At 36.6% G+C, this 20,115-nt stretch overlaps 1 long non-coding RNA gene across 1 annotated transcript in view; it reads right to left on the bottom strand.

Annotated features, from left to right (window-relative positions):
* The window catches only part of LOC125754501 (uncharacterized), a 29,053-nt gene that overhangs the window by 6,502 nt on the left and 2,436 nt on the right, over window positions 1-20,115 (bottom strand). The gene's annotated exons all lie outside the window — the stretch shown is intronic.

The following is a 20,115-nucleotide window of genomic DNA, read 5'->3' as shown; positions in this document are numbered from 1 at the left end:
TGTCAGAGAAGCTGGGATAAAACATAAGTTTAGAAGAAGGACGAGGGAAAAACTAGTATGGGACACTTCTAACTATCGGAACTTCTGATTGTCCACTTACACCCAAGGCTATTAGAAGACTTGATACCCAGGGCAAGAGGGAAAACAGCAATTATTAAGCATTGACCCAGGAATGAATCAGAACGCTTTGGGGGAATGTATGTGAAGCAAAAACACTCTGAGTCTAAAGGGAAGGGAATAAGCAGAGGGATTTAACAGGACCAGTTAGGAGAATTCAAGACTTTTACCATGGACAGCACAGAATCCAATGGACTAGGTTTGGATGACTCTGCAAGGGATAAGCTCTTGACTGTAAGTTGCACCTCTAGGGTTTGGTGTCCCGGTCTAGAAACCATGGCACTTCCAGATCTTTCTCCCTCTTCCAAGTTCTAACAGGAGAACAGTTAGGATATATAGGGAAACTTATCTAAAATAGTACCAGCTCATATGAACAGCTTGTGAGTCAATAGGATGTACTCAGGAGTATTTACTTCATTTCACATAAACTACTGCTCCAAAGGCACCGAACAGAATGAACTAGTAACCTGGAAGCCACATTCTACCTTCCCTTTGAATATACAAATCAGCACATACCCTGACATTGCTTGAAAATAAATGCATATTTAGAACACATACCAATATATACCTAATATACTTTTACATAATAATCCTGTCCGTGAAATACAGGTTTTAGAAATGTAGTACTCTATATTCGTAATTATTTGACAATGCACACTTCCCCTTGTGATTCAGGATTCTTGCCACATCCTCATCTTGAAAAATAACTTCAGCGAAATCGCTTTTATTCTATGGTGCTCCATTTCTTTAAAGTGAGGTCATTAACACCATAATTTTCCATCAAACTTGTGTACCCTGCAAAGCTGAACTTCACAGATAGTTGTGCATGTTCATTCTGGTTAGCCATGAAAATATATAAACACGATTACATACGTATATAGTTAAGAGCATAAGCCTTCATGTTGCTATAGTAATACCAAGGGCACTTCTGTACTAAGGCCCGCAAACACAATTATGTTAGCAAAACACTTCAACACGGTTACATTTTACTTTGAATGCATCAAGTTGACGTCTGAAGGTCCTGTGAGCGAAAGCACTAAATAAAGTTCTCATTTTTATTAAAAGAGCAAAATCTCTTCCAACTGTTCCCCAGAAAAGATGGGAAATGATTCAAAATATCAAATCTTCATCATATGTGTCAAAGATAAAATAGACTGTATACTTCTTTTTACTCTTGTTTAGAAGAATGAAAAAAGGGGAGAGGGAACCACATGAGTAAAATTATAAAGTTTGAAAGAAAGCTTTAGGGAAATCAACTTTCATCATAATTATTTTCTCTGAAACAAGTTTCTTGTGCCAGATAGATGTTCTTTCCTTTAGAAAGCTTACATAAAAAAAAAAAAAAGAAAGCTTACATATATATTGTGAGGAACTTGAGGTTCTAAGCCTATTTAACGTACCTAGGACAATGATTATTACTTCTTAGGGTTTTTTTTTCCCTCCCTTAGGTATTTAGCAAATATGATTCCCTTTACTTAGACCATTTGACCTTCTTATTTATACCTTATATTTTTCAGAACAAAATTCTTTAATTCCAATAGAAAAGAAAGTTAAGGAATTCAATGTTCTGATATATACTTGGTTGCCTCCTGATTAACATTTGTCCATGAAGATCTTTCTAAAAGATCTATGTTAAAAATCTTAGTAAAACAATAGTGTGAATTTAGTTGAGTTTTAAAACAGAATTGAATTTTGATAACTGAGTATTTCCCAGGGCACAGGCCATCATTCCAATCCTTATAGCAGTACCTGCTAAAAAGAAATATGAGAGATAGGAATAAATGTGCACAACTGTTAGAAAATAACCTAAAAGTGATAGGACTTAAAAAAATAATATCTTGTGGTTTTCTTTATTATTCTAAAATTTATGATGAATTAAAAATATTTTTTTTAAATTGAAGGCTCTGGTCAATTGGTTTTTAGTTAATTGATGTTTTACAATATGTTAATGGTAAAATATCTCTTTCATTGGTAGGCATGGCAACAAGAGTGGAGAATGCTAATTAAATCTAAAATAAAATTGTTGGGCAGCCTGGGTGGCTCAGCAGTTTAGCGCTGCCTTCAGTCCAGGGCGTGATCCTGGGGCCCTGGGATCGAGTCCCACATCGGGCTCCATGCATGGAGCCTGCTTCTCCCTCTGCCTGTGTCTCTGCCTTTCTCTCTCTCTGTATCTCTCATGAATAAATAAATAAAAATTTTTAAATAAGTAAAATAAAATTGTTTTTCAGTCATCAGAAATATTTATTAAGTATTGACCATGGTTTCTTTTTTTTTTTTTTTTCCTGGAAAATAAACCAACTCTGGCATCAAAACAATAGTATGTTCAATTTATGTATTATGTTATTGATTGACTTTTTTTACTATGATGGAACTTACACGTAAATAGAAAATGAGAACTAGGGTTGATCAAATAGACCAAATAATATTTATAAATATCTCTTAAGATTTGAAGTCAATGGCAACATCTCCAATTTAAGCACACATACAAGGAGCTAAAGTATAGGTGGTTCAATTAACTAATTTTTTAAGAGAATCACTTAAGAAAAAAGATTAGAAACATTTGCTTTTTTTCCTATCAGAAGACTTTGTATAAATTGGAAACATTTTTATCTATGAATAAAGGAATATGTTGCTAAAGAATGCAGAAACACTATAGTGTGTTATAGTAAACAAGCTTTTAAGCCTCTTCATATAAGATATTAAGGAAAAGAAAAACTTACAAAATATAAATGGAAGTTTTATTAGAATTGGGAGTATCTTATTAAAAACCATTTTGTGCCTCTAGTTAGAGGAGGCAGTGAAGGCTTCATCAATCAAGGTCTGTGTAATCTACCAGACTCAGTATGGTCGGGGTGGACCTAAAAGTGGATACAGCAGCATCTCACCATATGTCACTTCTTTAATAACATCAACTACCTAAACATACACATGAACTAGAAAATGCATCTTGAAAATTCTGAGGGCAAGAAATTAAAATAAATCACAAAATCTTCTCAATAAAATTCCCTTATTTTGCTATAAGGAAAGGCCCTCAGAGCCTATTTATTTATTTTCGATTTGAATAAAATTCTAACAGTCTTCAAATTTTATGCACAATAAGAACTCAGTGGTTAGATTTAATTACTTAATTTAGAGTGGGATCAATAAAAAAATGGTGGTGGTGATGGTGATGGTAATGATTCTTTTCCTTTTTTAATTTGTTCAAAGTTGGTAAACTGAGTTTACAGAGCTGTCAATTTGCCCAAGCTCAATCAATCAAATACATATTAAGCATCTATCTACTTCATGCAAGATATCCTTCTGAGTGCTTGGGTTACATCAAAGTAGAGAAAAATCTTGATTTTCGTGAAGCTTGCAAACGAGAGAAAACAAGATAAATAAGGATATAATGACTAAATAAAATATTTGATATGTTAGAAAGTAGTAAGTTATATAGAAAAAGGAAAAGTAAAGTAAAATGGAGAAGAGGTTGTGTGGGTCAAGGTGGGTTGTGATTTTAAGTGGAATATTTAGGATGGGCCACAGAGGTAAAAGCAACATTTGGGTAGACTTGGAATTCATGAAGAAGTTGGTCACATGAAGTTACGGAGGAAGAGTTACAGGCTGAGGGAACAGCTGGGCAAATGCCACAAGACTGGAATGAGTTTTGAATATCCTGAAAAGCAAGGGTACCTTGGCTGACATAGATTGTAGACAAGGTGAAGGAATGACAGGCATCAGGTCAGGTGAAGCTTTGTTGGCCATTGTTAGGACTCTGGCTTTTACTCAGTGAAATCAGGGGCTTTGGAGGATTCAGAGCCAAGAAGTAGTTTTATCCTCCTACTGCTTCACACACCGTGTATAATCTGCCAGAAATTCCTGTTCACTCTGACTTCAAAACAGCCAAGCATTGACTCAATGACCTTCATGGCCCATACCACTCTTATCTCTCAACTGGACTGCTATGAGGGCCTCCTAACTAGGCTCCCTCATTTTACTCTTGCTTCCCAGTCTATTCTCAACCAACAGCCTTGAATAATCTAAAATTGTAAGTCGAATCATCCCCTTCTTTGGCCAGTCAACAGGACAAGCAGCATTGTCTTCCACCGAAATGGGTTTATGGGAAAAGGTGAGTTCAATTTTGAGCATGTTGAATTGAAATGTGTCCAGGACACATGAGTGGAAATAAAAGCCAGAAATCGTATATGTGAATCTAGAATGGGGCATTGAGGTCATGGCTAGACATTGAAATTTGGGGGTCAGAAATTTGGGTAGCATATTGATGTTTTGTCAAAACAACAAGAATACATTGAGTAGAAGAAAATATTTACAAATCATGTATGTGACAAAGCACTTGTATTTATAACCTATTTTAAAACTTTTCTAAATAGAAAAATAAAACAAAAAATTAATTAGATAATGGGCAAAAGATACACTTCACAAAGATACACAGATGGCAAAATAAGTACATGAAAATGTATTCAACATCATTAGCTACTAGGGAAATGCAGATTAAAACTCCAATGAGGTATCAATACACTCTTGATAGAATGGCCAAAATAAAAAATTTTGAATAAAAAGTAAAGTATCAACTACTGTCAAGAAATTGTATCACTCATATGTGGCTGGTGAGAGTATAAACTGGCACAGCTACCCTGGAAAATAGTTTGGCAATTTCTTAAAAAAAAAACTGAACATGTGCTTAGTATATAACCCTGGCAATCACATTCCTGGGTGTTTATTTTAAAGAAATAGAGAGTTAGATTTACACACAAAAATGTACATGAATGTTTATAATAGCATTGTTTATAATAATTCAAAACTGGAAATTATGCAAATAGTCTTCAACAGGTGAATATATAAACAAATTATGGTACATCCATGCCGTGAAATGCTACTCAGTGATTAAAAAACTGAAATAGTGGTTTTGGATGGATCTCAAGGATATTATACTGAGTGCAAAAAGCACATCTTAAAAGGTTATATATTGTATGATTCCATTTACACAGCATTCTCAAAGTCACATAATTATAGTGAGGGAAAAGAAAGCAGTGGTTGCCAAGCATTAAGTTTCAGAAAACACTGTGACTATTAAGGGTTACTATAAAGGACAGGTGTGTGTGTGGTGATGGAAAAGGTCTCTATCCTGACCATGTTGAAGGTGATTTTAATCTATGCACAATACAATTTCGTGGAACTATATACCAACATTTTTAAGAAAGGATGCATGCAAAAAGTGGTGAATTGAGGTCCATCCCTTAGTTAATAATATGGTACTAACATCAATTTCCTTGTTTTAATAATGTACTGTGGCCCTGTAAGTCATTATCATTAGAAAAAGCTGGATGAAAGGTACATGGGAACTCTTGTACTTTTGTGAATCTTATTTTTTTTTTTTTTTTTTTTTTTTTTACTTTTGTGAATCTTAAAACATTTTAAAATAGAAGTTACCTTTTTAAAAGTTCATAAAGATCAGGGGCATATTGGAACTCATGCACTTTCTGGTCGATTTTTCTGTGAACCTACAGCTACATTAAAAATTAAAATAAAATAAAGGTAAAAATAAAGCTCTAGCAACAGTTTAAAAAATGGTTCAATGAAAGAAAGACTTCCTCCCTACAATGGTGAATGTTGATGGCAACATGTTTCTCATTATATTGCTCCAAAAAAGCCTCATATTATACATGAATATATGTCACAGAAATAAAAAAATTGTCTTTTAATACATCATCCATGACACATGAGCATAAACTTCTTCCCAACGTGGCAAGTGTCTCATGTCAGATTACATTTTCCAGAATATCTGCAGATGGACTCAGACTATCAACCTCTGCAGGGGGTAAGATTCAGTAATGCAGTGTGTGGATTCTAAAACTCAAGATTTGGAAAATATTTCTTTCCAATCCACTCAAATGAAGTCCAAGAAGTAGTGTAGCTATTTACATAGAGATCTTGTTGTTTGTGTGGCTGTGAAATCCAAATTTATATCATAGTTAACCAAGGATTCTTCATGATTTATAATGACTCCCAAGAAATGGCCATAATCACAAAATTGAAGGCATATCTTGAATGAGTAAAGGTATCTTTTACAATATTCCTCAGGGGAACTTTTGCCAAAGTTGTTTAGATCTCCATGCATCTTTCTGAATTACATGGATCACAGAGCTCCTGGTGTGAGAAACTGTTTTGTGAGAGTACTCAGCTTGGCATCTTTTCAGAAAGTTTCCACCAGTTAACATGAGAGGTAATAAAAAAAAGCCGCTTGTCAAAGATGTGACTGTCTCAAGACATATTCACACCATTACAGGAGGTTGCCTATCCATTTGCCAAAGGGCCTGTCAAAGCACTTCAGATCTAAGAGAAGGAAGTAAAATTCCACCTGGATCCAACCAATAAATCAATTTATTTGAAAGCTAGTACCATAACTTTGCCTGTAGGAGAAAATATGGAAGAGAAATTTAAGCACATTTATCATGTAAGGTGCCCTTGGGTTCTTACACAGACCTAAGTTGCTATACAAATCATGCTGGTGCTGCAGCTTAATTTTAAAGAGAAACTTTGTGGGAACTACTAAAATCAGCACTCGTATTACGTGTCCACAGTCAATACTGTGCTGGGGGAAAAGGCCTTAAAGCTTGGCCCTGTCCAAGCTCGACTGCACCTGGGGTTTGAGGTTACTGCTCTACACACCTGTGCAAAAGCCAACCATCAGAGCAATGAAAGGAAAGCATTCTTGGTTCTCAAATCTCTAGCATGTTACCTAAACCCTGAGTTCATGGACCCAGGTGTGGTAGCAGTTTTCAGAGTTCAGAAAGGCCTTCAAAAATAGTTCACACAATTTTTAAATATCAGGTTTCTGTAAGAAAAAAAAAAAAACATGAATGTGAAATCAAAGCTTCTGGTGCCAACTTTTTCAGCTCTTTCATATATGCTAGAGCAAAATTCTTAAAAAAAAAAGCAGACCTTTTAAGGGATACTTAGTGTATCCTCTGTTTTTGTTCCCCCCAAAATAGTATTTAGTCACATCCTCATCTGCAGGAAAATGATGCTTCATAACTGGAGCCACCAACAGGGAGAGATTTCCTCCCAATATCTAAGTAATGGACTCTCTTTCTTTCTTTCTTTCTTTCTTTCTTTCTTTCTTTCTTTCTTTCTTTCTTTCTTTCTTTCTTTCTTCTTTCTTTCTTTCTTTCTTCTTTCTTTCTTTTTCTTTCTTCTTTCTTTCTTTCTTTTTGTATATTTTTTTATTGGAGTTCAATTTGCCAACATACAGCATAACACCCAGTGCTCATCCCGTCAAGTGCCCCCCCTCAGTGCCCATCACCCATTCACCCCCATCCCCCACCCTCCTCCCCTTCCATCACCCCTAGTTCGTTTGCCAGAGTCAGGATTCTTTATGTTCTGTCTCCCTTTCTGATATTTCTCACACATTTCTTCTCCCTTCCCTTATATTCCCTTTCACTATTATCTATATTCCCCAAATGAATGAGAACATATAATGTTTGTCCTTCTCCGACTGACTTACTTCACTCAGCATAAAACCCTCCAGTTCCATCCACGTTGAAGCAAATGGTGGGTATTCGTCATTTCTAATGGCTGAGTAATATTCCATTGTATACATAAACCACATCTTCTTTATCCATTCATCTTTTTGATGGACCCCGAGTCTCCTTCTACTGTTTGGCTATTGTGAACATTGCTGCTATAAACATTGGGGTACAGGTGTCCTGCCGTTTCACTGAATGGACTCCTTTCTTAGACTGCAAAGGAGTTGTTGATTTCCAAATATTTACCATTATGTTACAATAGACACGAGCTACTCCTTCTGGTTTTTAATACCTCCTCACCTTAGCATATTAGCCACAAAACCAGTTAAACTGAAGCATTTTCTACTTGAACTGTGTAAACGCATCCCCTTTCATTGCCAAAGAAACCTCAATGTCAACATAGGAGCAATCATAATAATGCACTATGAACTCTCTATCCACATTTTCATCATCTGTGTCTACCATTTTAGGATATCTTTCTTTATAAAAAGCATTCACCCTTAATTATATCATCACCAATGCAACTTGGGAGTAGTGCTCATTCATAACTAAGCCTTCGTGTGTAGTCTGGAAAAGCTATTGATTCTGTAGACATTAGATTTGGTTGAGTTATCTTCATTGAAAATAATGACCTGCCTTCTTAGTTGATAAAGTTGAATGAGTATTTGCTAGGTTCATGGGTTGAATTGGATATATAGGTGTCTGGTGTCTGGTGTCTGATAAGGGCATAGCTTAACAGAGCAAGTGAGGAATATAAATTCTGTAAGCAGAAAAGTTGACGTTTATGAGGTAATCATTTCATTGAGATTTCTTGTTTTTCACATTGCCATCATACCAGATGCAGCATACTTGGAAGTCTTCATGACACAAATAGATTTTCAGTATAGATATGATCTCAAGATGTTCAAGAGCTTCCTGGTATCCGAAATCAATGTAGATATTGAAAGGGCTTCATACCGAGCCATGCCTCATAGTCCAACAAGTACTTCCTTTGCTCCAAAAAAGGACCGAGCTTTGTTAAGATTGGCACTGCAAGAATTCATCATTTTCTTCTTAGTATTAGACAGGAAAGTCATCTATTGTGATAGAAATTATATTAGCAGTTCTTGGAGCATTGGATAGGGGTGAAAATGTAGAAATTAATTATAAAGTCATGAGGGGACTTTATGGGTTGAATAAATGGTCTATATGTTGATCAGGTTGGGGGCTATATGTATATATGTATCTCAGATCTCATCATACCTTGTACTTAAAATATGTATGATTTATTATATGTAAACTGTACATATTATGTACAATATGTACACTTATTATATGTAAAATGTCAAACTACAATGTAGTTTAACAAATGAAAAATAAAAATTAATACAGAGCACAGAAACTGACACTTAATATTAATAAATATTTATTAATTTAATGAATATCTTAGGTCTTTGTGTGGGTCTTGAGAGACAAAAAGATGGAAAGACAATTCTTCCTTGTTCTGTTTCTCCAATTTTAAAAGGTTTGAGCACAAAACGTTGTCATGGATTCTATGAAATGCTATTCTCACAACGTAGAGAGTTATATGGACCCAGAGAAAGAAAGGAGCCAAGAAAGTTACCAGAACAACCTAACCCAAATTTCACCGAGAGATGTTACCAAATGCATTAGCAACAATGATTGATTCACTTCTGGATCCCTGGCATAGGTCAGAGAGTCCGGCATGTAGTAAGGCTCATAGATTATAGTGAATGAATGAATGTCTGCATGAGCAATAATCCATACACCTAATATTAACTCTTGATTTAGTAAAACAAAGTCACACTAGGCAGGCCAAATTCTTGCTGAGGCATGTGTCCAAGACTTTAAACAATTTAGCTATATTCCTGACTATTCTTGTCTATGGCAACATATAAGCAAGGGCAACAGGGCCTACCTGTTTCTTTGGTAAATTGTCATGGCCTATGTAATATGGCCCCCATGGAATATTAATATATCACCTCTCTCCTTGTGCCCAACTTGCTTTGAATAATAACTATAAGTTAGAACAGACCTCAGAGACTAATTCTATTCCTTCATTTTCAGATTAAAATCGGCCTCAAGAAGTAACTTACTTGGGATTACAAAATATATTGATAGAAAATTCAATTCTGTGAAAACTTCTAGTTTGGTACTTTTGTTGACCTAAGACACTCTCCAATTAAGAATTTTAAAATTATCTTACCAGGGAAGGAGAGGAAAAAAAAGAGAGCAAACCCTTCCTTGGCTTGCCAAGACCCTATCACAAAGATAGAATCAAAGGCCCCAGGAAGAGAAACGCAGTGGCCACACCAAAGTCTAGTTTTCACATGTTTTTCTTGCTTCCAGCTGCTTTCCTTTCAGACTAGTCCAAATCCCCTTCGGTCCTGTGTGACCGTGCTAATTAATTGTTAACTTGAGCCTTCCATTAACAATCTGCAGGACTGGAAGCCAAAAGAGGAGTGATAAAATATTTAAAAGCCCTTAAGCCTGGGGCACAAGCTGATCAGGGAAGGAGGCAGAAAGACTATTTCCCCTGGTGCCCAGTGGCTAAATTAAGGAAACTGAGTTTGCTGCACTCCTTTTGAAATACTTTCAGAGTTGCATCCAATTTTAAAGGCTGAACATCAAAGAATCATGGCCCATTGGTTGGCGCCATTCTGGATCATCCTGCTCCTTATCATATACACTCACAATGCCTTGAGAATAACATGGATTATTTCCAAATGAGGCCCAGATTCATTAGCTTAAGTGAAAATCTTGGGTGAGATATATTTAATGTCATCTTTCGCACATAGCAAAAGTACAACTGAAGCCAGAAAAGACCTACTAGTTAGGCTCAAATGTGTCCAGTCTCACCAGTGGTATTTATTACTAAATGACATCGATTGAGTTTGATTAATTAACTAGGAATGCCATATGTCCTTTTGCTGGCTGGCAAGCTATAGATCAGAGGAAACTTGGGCAGAGGAAGAGAAATAGAAAATGATTCAGCAAAGACAGTTTGATGCCCTTTGTTCTCATCAACTAACATGTTTTGAAAATTGTGTTGGGTGCTAAGGGAGATATTTCAATAATATTAAAATGTTGACTGGGGTGAATCATTGTTCTCTGCATGTCATTAAAAGCCAGTGGGTGGAAATATACAATGTGCCTCTTGCCAGACTTAAGAGAACTTAGTATGTCTCACTTGTTCTGAAAACAAAACGGGGAAAAATTATTAGATTCTGAAGCAAGTATGTGCCACGTTCTCAAAAAGAATTTCTGGGAGCACTTTAATTTCACTCTAGACAATACCTCTTTAATCATGTTCTGAGGGAATTTATAAATTCCCAGTAGATGAAAGCTAGTTTATTTTTCAAATGGAGATGTAGTCACTTTGATTTGGGGTACTGGGATAGAAGGGTGCAATTTTCTTATGAAACAAATTACTCCAGGTAACTCTAAGCCATGAGAACTTCTAAGACACATCTCTGAAGGATCTTTAAAGCATTGTAGATGTCAGTTTCAAGGCAATAGGTGGTTGGCTCCTTAATGAATCCACCATGTGATTCATGCTTTGTCATAGAATGTATGGCAGAAAGTGTCTTAAGTGCTTTACAAATAGTAAGTCATTTAATTTTCCTAATAGTCCTACAAGTTAAGAACTGCTATGATTTCAATTTCACAGACTATAGTGAGCCTTGTTGTGGATAATGGACTTACTCAGGTTACATAGCTAATAAGGATTGAATTGGGATTCAGATCAGCATGACCAGCTCGAGTACATTTTTTTTTTAAAGATTTGAGAGACAGAGAAAGAGAGAGAGAGAGAATAAGCACAAATGGGGGAGGCAAAAGGAGAAGCAGACTACTCCCCGAGCAGGGAGCCTGATGCATGGCTCCATCCCAGGACTCTGGGATAATGGTCCAAGCCAAAGGTGAACACTTAATTGACTGAGCCATCCAGGCATCCCTCGAGTCCATGTTCTTAAATATAACAACTTCTCCAGGCCACCTTGGCAGATTAGGAAATTAGGCTGGAAGGAAAGATGCTCTTTGCATTGACAAGTTTTGAATCCTAAATACCAATGATGCTAAGTTATTTTCAGAATTACTCATACAGACCTCGATTATTAAATGTTCGAGCTCACGTTTATCCATCAGTAAAACATGATAATACCTATGCTATACTATTTTTGAAAAGATTAAATAATTTAGTGTGTATGTAAAGGGCCTAGAACTTAGTTTACCAAATCTTTATGTTTATTGTAACCCTACTAGATATAAAGCCAAGTCAGAGCCACTGGGAACTTGGTTCCAATGGTCATTAGACCAGCATCAGCAGCATTACCAGAGAGAGGTACTTGTTAGATATGCACAATCTCAGATACACCCCCATGCCTACAAAACCAAAATTTTAACACCATCCCCGGTGGTTTGTGTTCACATTAACTTTTGAGCACTAATACGTAGTGCACACACAATTCACCGCTTGCCAGATTGTCTCCCCTTTTCTATACGTGTACAATGACCTTTCAAACAGGATTCTCTCGGAAGGTCCTAATTTCAAAAACTTCTTTCTTTTGTTAGACTATGGGTGTTGTCAGACCATGTGTTCTGGTCTCGTGTTTGGAAAAAATGATCTGGGTATATGTTTTGTGTCTCAACATTTTCCAAATTTTCTATGCTACAAAAATGCCTTTAATCTTAACTAACAATTCCATCATCTGCTCCATCTGTCTTGGTTCTCCCTGTCCACATTCCTGAGGGGTTGCTCGGGAGCAGGCTGTAGGATGCACCACCAGATCTCACAGCGAAGTTGCACAATATAATGTTCTTTAGAGTATTCATTTCTGCCTCCCCGGGCCCTTCCAAGGGGCAGGCAAGCATCCAATCAAATATACACAGTTTTGAAAGTGAAAATTTAGCCCAAAGTTGAAATACCTGTTCCTATCATTTAAAAATACAGTTGGCTAAGAAGATTAAGAGGCAAAAACAGGAGCTACAGAAATCAGTATGTAATATGGGATGGAATCTAGAGATTATTAGTGAGGCTGCCATAAGGCACAGTTTCTTAGGAAAAGGAAACAAATGCTGTTTTCTGGTAGGCAATGGTATAAATCAGAACAAAATGAAAAATCACAAGATATTTCTTGGAGGTGAAATTGCCCCATGAATGAAATTGTACTTGGGGGATTTTAGTAAAAAAGAATATCTGAAAGTTACTCTTGTCAATATATCACAATGAATGACAGGTCCACAGACGAATGCCCCAAATCGTATAGTCTATCCATGCTTCATTCTCCTACTTGTACCTTTAAAAACCACTAAACATGGTAGTTTGATGTGCAAAGCGCACAGGCCTGGGAGTCAGGGACCTTAATTCATTCACAGTGCTGCCTTCGCCTGGCATTCAACTTCTTTAGATCTTGGGGTTGTCATCTCTTAAATGGGACAGTTTTTGACACATTGATCTACAAGCTTCCTCCAATTTTGAGGTCCTCAGATTTAAAGATTTCACAGTCACCCCTCCTCGAGAAGTGCCCCTGGCCTTGGAGCCAGGAGTTCTTCTTGTTAATAAACTACACCTATTGTCCACATCTACTCATTTTCTGCTCTGAGTACTTGCCAACAGAATCTCACCAGCACTGTCCTTTGACTGCAGTGTAAAAAGACTAGCTCCTGTAGCAGGAAAGAAGTGAGAAAACCAGTCAAGTCATTGTGGAGAAGAGAGAATTGGCATTAGGAGAAGAAAATGAGGAGAGAGGAAGAAAAGTAGAAAAAGTAGTCAGGGTATTCCCAAGAAGTTTGCCACTAATCAGGGAAGCAGGGTTACCTTCAGAAAGAAAGGAATGGAGGGAGGAAAGAGGGAGGAAAGAAGACAGGAAGGGAAAGAGGAAGGAGGAAAGGAGGGAAGAAAGGAAAGAAGTCACCAAATTGGCAAAGAGGAGGGGAGTAAAGTCAGTCAGTCAGGAGCATGGCCAGGGAGGTGCCAACTAAAGGGAGTAGCCATTTACTTTTTCTATCTTCTTTCCACTTCCACAGCAGACATATACCTCAAAACCCAAAGATAAAGATTTGTTAGAAGACAGTGACCCAAACAATGATGTTGCTTAATGCAGACCAAATTGGCTTCTTCTTTCTGATGTTCTGTTCAGTGAAATAGCCCAATTTTGCTTTTGAAGACAATGCTAACTTCCTTTCTCCCTCCTGAGAGAATTTGCTGTTTTCATTTGGTGTCTTGAATAGTCCTTGGCTGCTACAAAAGGCAGAGTTCACATTTATTCAAGAAAGGTGCTTATTTCATGTGGCTTGACACAAGAGCAGTGTTTTAGCTGGAAGCCTAGAGCCTCAATCGATTTCAAGGAAACCTGGTGCTATTGACAGAGTACTTCTTGCTGTGCTTTCGAGAAGCAAGAAATTTAGCCAAAAACAAGATGTGCTGGTATCTATCAAAGGGGCAGACAGCAAAGGAACTGAAAGATGATGGAAGAACCAAGATCTGAGATCCAGCCCATGCTTTGACGTAAAGTTATTGTTTGATCTTGAGAAAGTCAAACTCACTGTGCATTCGTTTTCACACAAAGAGATGGAAAAATATCAGTACTTTCTTTCCTCAAGGATGTTGCAAGTTTCCATTAATCTCCTTAGAAACACACATTGTTTTAGTACCTATGACTTTCTCCTTCCTGACATTTCCCATCAAATAAGAAGAAATACTTTCCTCACTTTTCAGAGGCTTGAAAATTGCTTTACCTTGATATGTCATTTCCAATTCAATTTGAAGAAAATCAAATACATTTCAATACAGTAAGGAGAAATTGGAGGAAAAAAGACCTTGAAACTCTACTTGGTCTTCAGCACTAATCAGAATTGATACAAAGGTTATGCTATACAATCTCAAAGGAAGAAAATTGGCTCTTTTATATTTCATTGCCACTAGAAATATTCAACTAACATAAAAATAACAATTTTTTACCTATATTGGTACTTCTAAAATATTTTAAGTCAGTCGATTATTTTAAAATCCTTGTTTACATGATAACTTTACTGAGTAAATCCTGCCCCACCTAACTTTTTTTCAGACTAAAAGCAGCACAAGAATATCAGGCAGTAGTTTGGAAAATTACAATAAATTTTGAAAGTAGAGTCTGAATTCCAAAGGTTTTCTCACCAAATCTTATAATTAGGGCTGGCCGCCCCCCACCCCCTCCCCTATAATTAGGGTAGGAAGAGATTTTAGAGAATATTTTACTCAAATTAAATCCATAAAGCCAAGTTAATTGCCTTCAGTTACATGAACAATTAGTGGAAAGTTCAGAATCTTTTAAAAAGATTTTATTTATTTATTCATGAAAGACAGAGAGAGAGAGGCAGAGACACAGGCAGAGGGAGAAGCAGGCTCCTCGCAGGGAGCCTGATGTGGGACTCGATCCCTGAACCCCAGGATCACGCCCTGAGGGGGAGGTAGATGCTCAACCACTGAGCCACCCAGGCGTCCCTGAAAGTTCAGAATTTGAACCCCCTTTTCATTAGACTCTCTTGTCTTTCTCATTACAAGATGTTCATTATTGCTAGTGAGCAAAATTGGTATTTCCAAGATGGTTTGGACAATACAATGACTGTAGTCAACTATCAGCATCAACCAGGAGTCAGTTGTAGGTTCCTTTGCATTGGTCATGGATAAAACTGAAGAAAAATGGTTTAACAGTAGAAAGAAGATTTTAGTAGTGGAGATATTGTTGCCTCTTTTCCTCATTACTCACTGCTCCTTCCTTCCCCACACTAACAATGTAGCACCTTAACGAAGGGGTTTCTGAATGCTATTCCCCTAGAGAAGGCAATGCTCTCTCCAGCTGCCTACTTCCAACTTCTCCCATATCATCTAGGACTTCCAACAACCCACACTTTTGTTGGAGTCTCACCTTTCCAGATCATCTATCTCTGGTTCAATTTAGTATAACTGTAGGCAGACTCTAGTCTACAAGTCCATTTCTGGTGGCTAGGAATCACACATCTAGTCCACTTTCAGTAGATGTACAACTCACTCATTCCCAATGTAACCTTCTCTTTGCTCAGCCATCACCAACCAGCCTCCTGCCTTCTCCCATCTGAAGCAGAAGCACCGTGACTCAGTGTGAAGCTTATTGACCAGTACTCTGGATGCTTTCTCTCTCATTTGACTTGAGGTAAAAAGGATGCACACCCTCATCTCCCTGGGGTAGGGTTGCCCTGCATACTGAAAGCCCTCTCTGTAAGTTCTCATTGCAGACCAGTACCACCTCTCTTCCCTAATGCCTCTGAACTTCAACTTTCTAGTTTATCGAACTTTCAGGAATGTTGTAAGAATTATGTGAAATTAATAGTGTGATAATGCTTTGAAAACCATAACCTGCTGGACATGTTTGATTACTACTACAACATTAATTATTTTCCATTGTAGACTCATCTAAAAATTCAGGTAATTTTGAATCAAATACCCAATTTTTTGCCTCTAAATTTCTATCACTTTACTGACTTTCTTCCTTCATTCTTGTTTTTTTCCCCTTAGAATCCAATCCCATTTTAAATGCACTAGTGGTTGAAGTATAGAGATATAGATGTACATAAATAGCCTATCATTTGCAAATCCCTGCATAAATTTATGATTTCAGGGTTTTCTAACCAAGCCAACAAAATTAGCATACTTATTTGGCACAGGCAAGCTCAGCCTGGGACTAATCATTTTTTCTTCTTTATATAACATTGATGTGCTTTCAGAATAGAAAAAAAATGTTATTATGATTTCAATTGTTACAGATGGTGTTTTCTTCACTCTTTCAAAATAATTTTGGTTTTGGAATTAAAAAAAAAACAATATAGCATTACCCAATGTGGCATGAGAAAAAAGAAATCTAGTACTTTCTTGTATGAGATAATAGGAGGTTCAGGCAAATTGAGGAGGAAAACCAATAGTTATATAATGCATTGGTATTTTGCTTTTAAGGAAAACATGTGTTGAGACATGACTCATCTATTATATATGACCATTACTACCACTAGAGGGGACATGATGATTAACATTATTTGAACTTCTTTACATGGCCTGGGGACCATGTTTGCTCATATCATGCAAGAATGGTGTAGCTTTGAGTACTAGAAAATTTGAAACAGTGGCTTTATGAGGTAGGGGACTATTGATTTCACATAATAAGAAGTATTGAGAAGGTGACTCTAGTTTGGCTCTAGCTGCTAAAGAATATATAGGAACAAGGCTCCTTCTAGTTTCCTTCTGTGCCATTGTGTGGTTTTATACTGATAACTCCAAAATGGCTGCTCTACCTACAGGCATCATATCTTCTTCCCAAATGGGAAGAAAGAGATACAACCAAAACTTTGTTATTTTAGTTGAGAAGGGAACCCCCTTCCTGGGAGACTTCCATGTTCAAAGACAAAAGAAGGTTAGAAAAAAAGATTCATAGGAGAGGACCTATGATCCTTCTTTGGAATTGATCTTTCTTTCCAGCAAGCAGGATACACTTCAAGGGCTCTGGAAGATATTTCAGCACTCTGGGCATCAAAGAACCCAAGCTGGGAGGGATGGCCGAGAGTGTGTGTTTGCAGGGAACAGCAGAGGAACAGAGCATCTGATGGGCTGGCCGCTCCCCACCCCCTCCCCGCCCCTGTGACCACAGGCCAGTCCTTTTCCCCCTCTGGGCCCCAGTCTTTTTATCTTTAAAATAAAGAGATTGGATTAGATTTAAAAAAAGAGAGAGAAAGAAAGAAAGAAAAAGAAAGAAAGAAAGAAAGAAAGAAAGAAAGAAAGAAAGAGAAAGAAAGAAAGAAAGAAAGAAAGAAAGAAAGAAAGAAAGAGAAAGAAAGAAAGAAAGAAAAAGAAAGAAAGAAAGAAAGAAAAGAAAAAAGAAAGAAAAGAAAAGAAAGAAAAGAAAAGAAAAGAAAAAAAAAGAAAAGAAAAGAAAAGAAAAAAAAAGAAAAAAAGATTCAGAATAACATTGGATTAGCCATGCAGCAGTTTCTGCCACAGTTCTTTTGCTACTTAATTTAACCTTTAGTATCGTCCCAGTACATATTTGGAAACTGAGGCTTACAGATTTTAGGTTAAGTTGCTTGAAATAAACCACCCCAAGTCCCATATGTTTCTAATCACTCTTATTGCACTTTCTTACAACTTAAAAAAAAATTTCTAGATGAAGTAAGTTATAAAACATAAACAAATTATTTTACACCCTAGTGTGTGGAAACCATTTATGGGTGTAATCACAAGAGTATATGATTTTTTTACCCCATAGCCTAAGTGTGCACACACATAAAGTACAATACATAATGATCTTGAAAAGCTATCAGTGAGGTTAACAAGGTAACTTTGATGGCTTCTGTTTTATCATTTTTATTCCATAGTAAAGTCTTAGGGAAAAGACACATTGCTAATAACCCAGCATAATAAGACCTTAAAAATAGCAATTGTGTTTAGAACCAAAGAGCAACTCCTTGAAGAGTGTAAGTTGCTAAAATAATAATAATAATAATAGGAAGAAGAAAAGAAGAAGAAGAAGAAGAAGAAGAAGAAGAAGAAGAAGAAGAGGAAGAGGAAGAGGAAGAGGAAGAGGAAGAGGAAGAGGAAGAAGAAGAAGAAGAAGAAGGAGGGCAGGAGATTTAAAAGATAAAGCAGACTTATACATGGGAGAACAAGTACATGTTTACTCAAATATGTACAAATACATATTTATGTATTTTGTGCCCTTTCAGGATCTGCTTTTTTTCTCAGGCTTATGGAAATAGAGCTTGCATTTAACTTCTTTATGTAAAACCTGAAAAGTGCAAATCACATTGTCAAGCTAATGTCTGACTTGGATATATATTTTGAAAATGAAAATTATCTCTATATCTTCTACCTGACTGTATTTGTGGTTTAAATCAGAAGGAATATTTTGCCCATTTATCCCAGCTGCTGCATGCTGCCATCCCTGCCAAGGGAAAAAAAAACGTATATGTTATCAGGAATAATCCAATTTGCTTTGCTCCTATTTTTTTCTTTAAGTGAAAGCATTACCAAGTAGGGAACAGGATGGAAAGGGAGGAATTTGCCAGTTGCTATCCAAAATCAGTTTGATTCCACAGGGCTAGAATATTTCCTTCTATAAATGTGTGGCTATCTTGAGCATAATCTATATAAGAGGCTGGCCAAAACTTTACCCCGTGAATGCAAAGTTTTCTTAGGTGAAATTAGAAACTTTTAATAAAGGGCTGAAAATACCAATAGGTAAAATTTTTTCACAACAAATATAATTTCAGAAAGTCATTCTGCCAGTAACCCTTTTTTCAGGTCTTATTCCAAAGTGAAGACATTTCTTGCTATATTCTAGTTCCTTCAGCTTCTAGTTCATCCCCTTTTCATAATAATTAATTAAGTCTGAGGTTATGTGACTTATTCAAAGTTATTTGATTCATTAAGCAGAAGTACTAAAAATTGAATAAGGTCTAGATGACTCCAAACCACTTTGTATAAGTCAGCCTAACAAAGTTCACAAATTTCCATGGGAAAGACTGAGAAGTAGATGTTATAAGGGTGAGAGTGAACAAGGCTATGGTATTGGAAAAATGAGAGCTGGCTTAAGGATGATGGTCAAAGATATCCAAGGTCAGGACTCTGGACAGTTCTGGACTGCTCTGGAAATTCCCTTCTGACTCCAATCTCTCTCCAAGCTTAATCTGTTGTGTCATCTTTTATGGCAACACCTCTCACTGTTGCTTAAATTCTTCAAATAGTATTTGCATATAAGTGATTGTATTTCAATATAAAATATAATTGCAACATGGGATGGCAACATGGTATATTGGATATGGAGTCACATTTGAATTTGGGCCTGAATCTCTAATTTATAGTGAGATATAAGACAAATCACATAACCTAGTTTTGTCTCCTCTCCCCTCATGAATAAAAAATATGTATGAATTAATAAAATGATAGTGTCTAACTTTATGCCCAGCACATATAGCCACTTAGAACAGTATTACTTTCTCCTGCTCTCTTCCATGTCTTTTTCAAGGAAAATTCTATGCCATAGTCAGGGCTCATTTGGTTATAAGTGATGGAAAAAACAAAAAGCTCAACCTAGATGAAGCCAAACAAAAAACTTCATTGGTTCATGTAAGCTGAAAAATCAGAAGGGAATATCTTCCTTCAGGCATAGTTCAGTCCAGGGATTCATGGCTCTAATGTTCTTCATCTCTCAAATAGGGTCATTCCACATGAGGAATCTTTTATGATTGTTCTAGTAGAAAGGCAGGATTATAATTAGGATTTTTTCACTATCTGCATTTCCAAGCCTTGGAGAAGTTGCTGATTAATAGTCTTTCCTTTTCTCATCAGCCATGAATAGTGAATTATTTCTACCAAGAAATCAGTTTCTTACAGAAGTGCTGATCCCTGTGTAAGTCACATAAAATGGGTGCCACAAAGAGAAAAAAAGAGAAGGGAAACTGAGTTGCT

The sequence above is a fragment of the Canis lupus genome, chromosome 37 (assembly GCF_003254725.2).
Source record: "Canis lupus dingo isolate Sandy chromosome 37, ASM325472v2, whole genome shotgun sequence".
Classification (NCBI taxonomy): Eukaryota; Metazoa; Chordata; class Mammalia; order Carnivora; family Canidae; genus Canis; species Canis lupus.
This window is presented reverse-complemented; position numbering and strand designations above follow the sequence as displayed.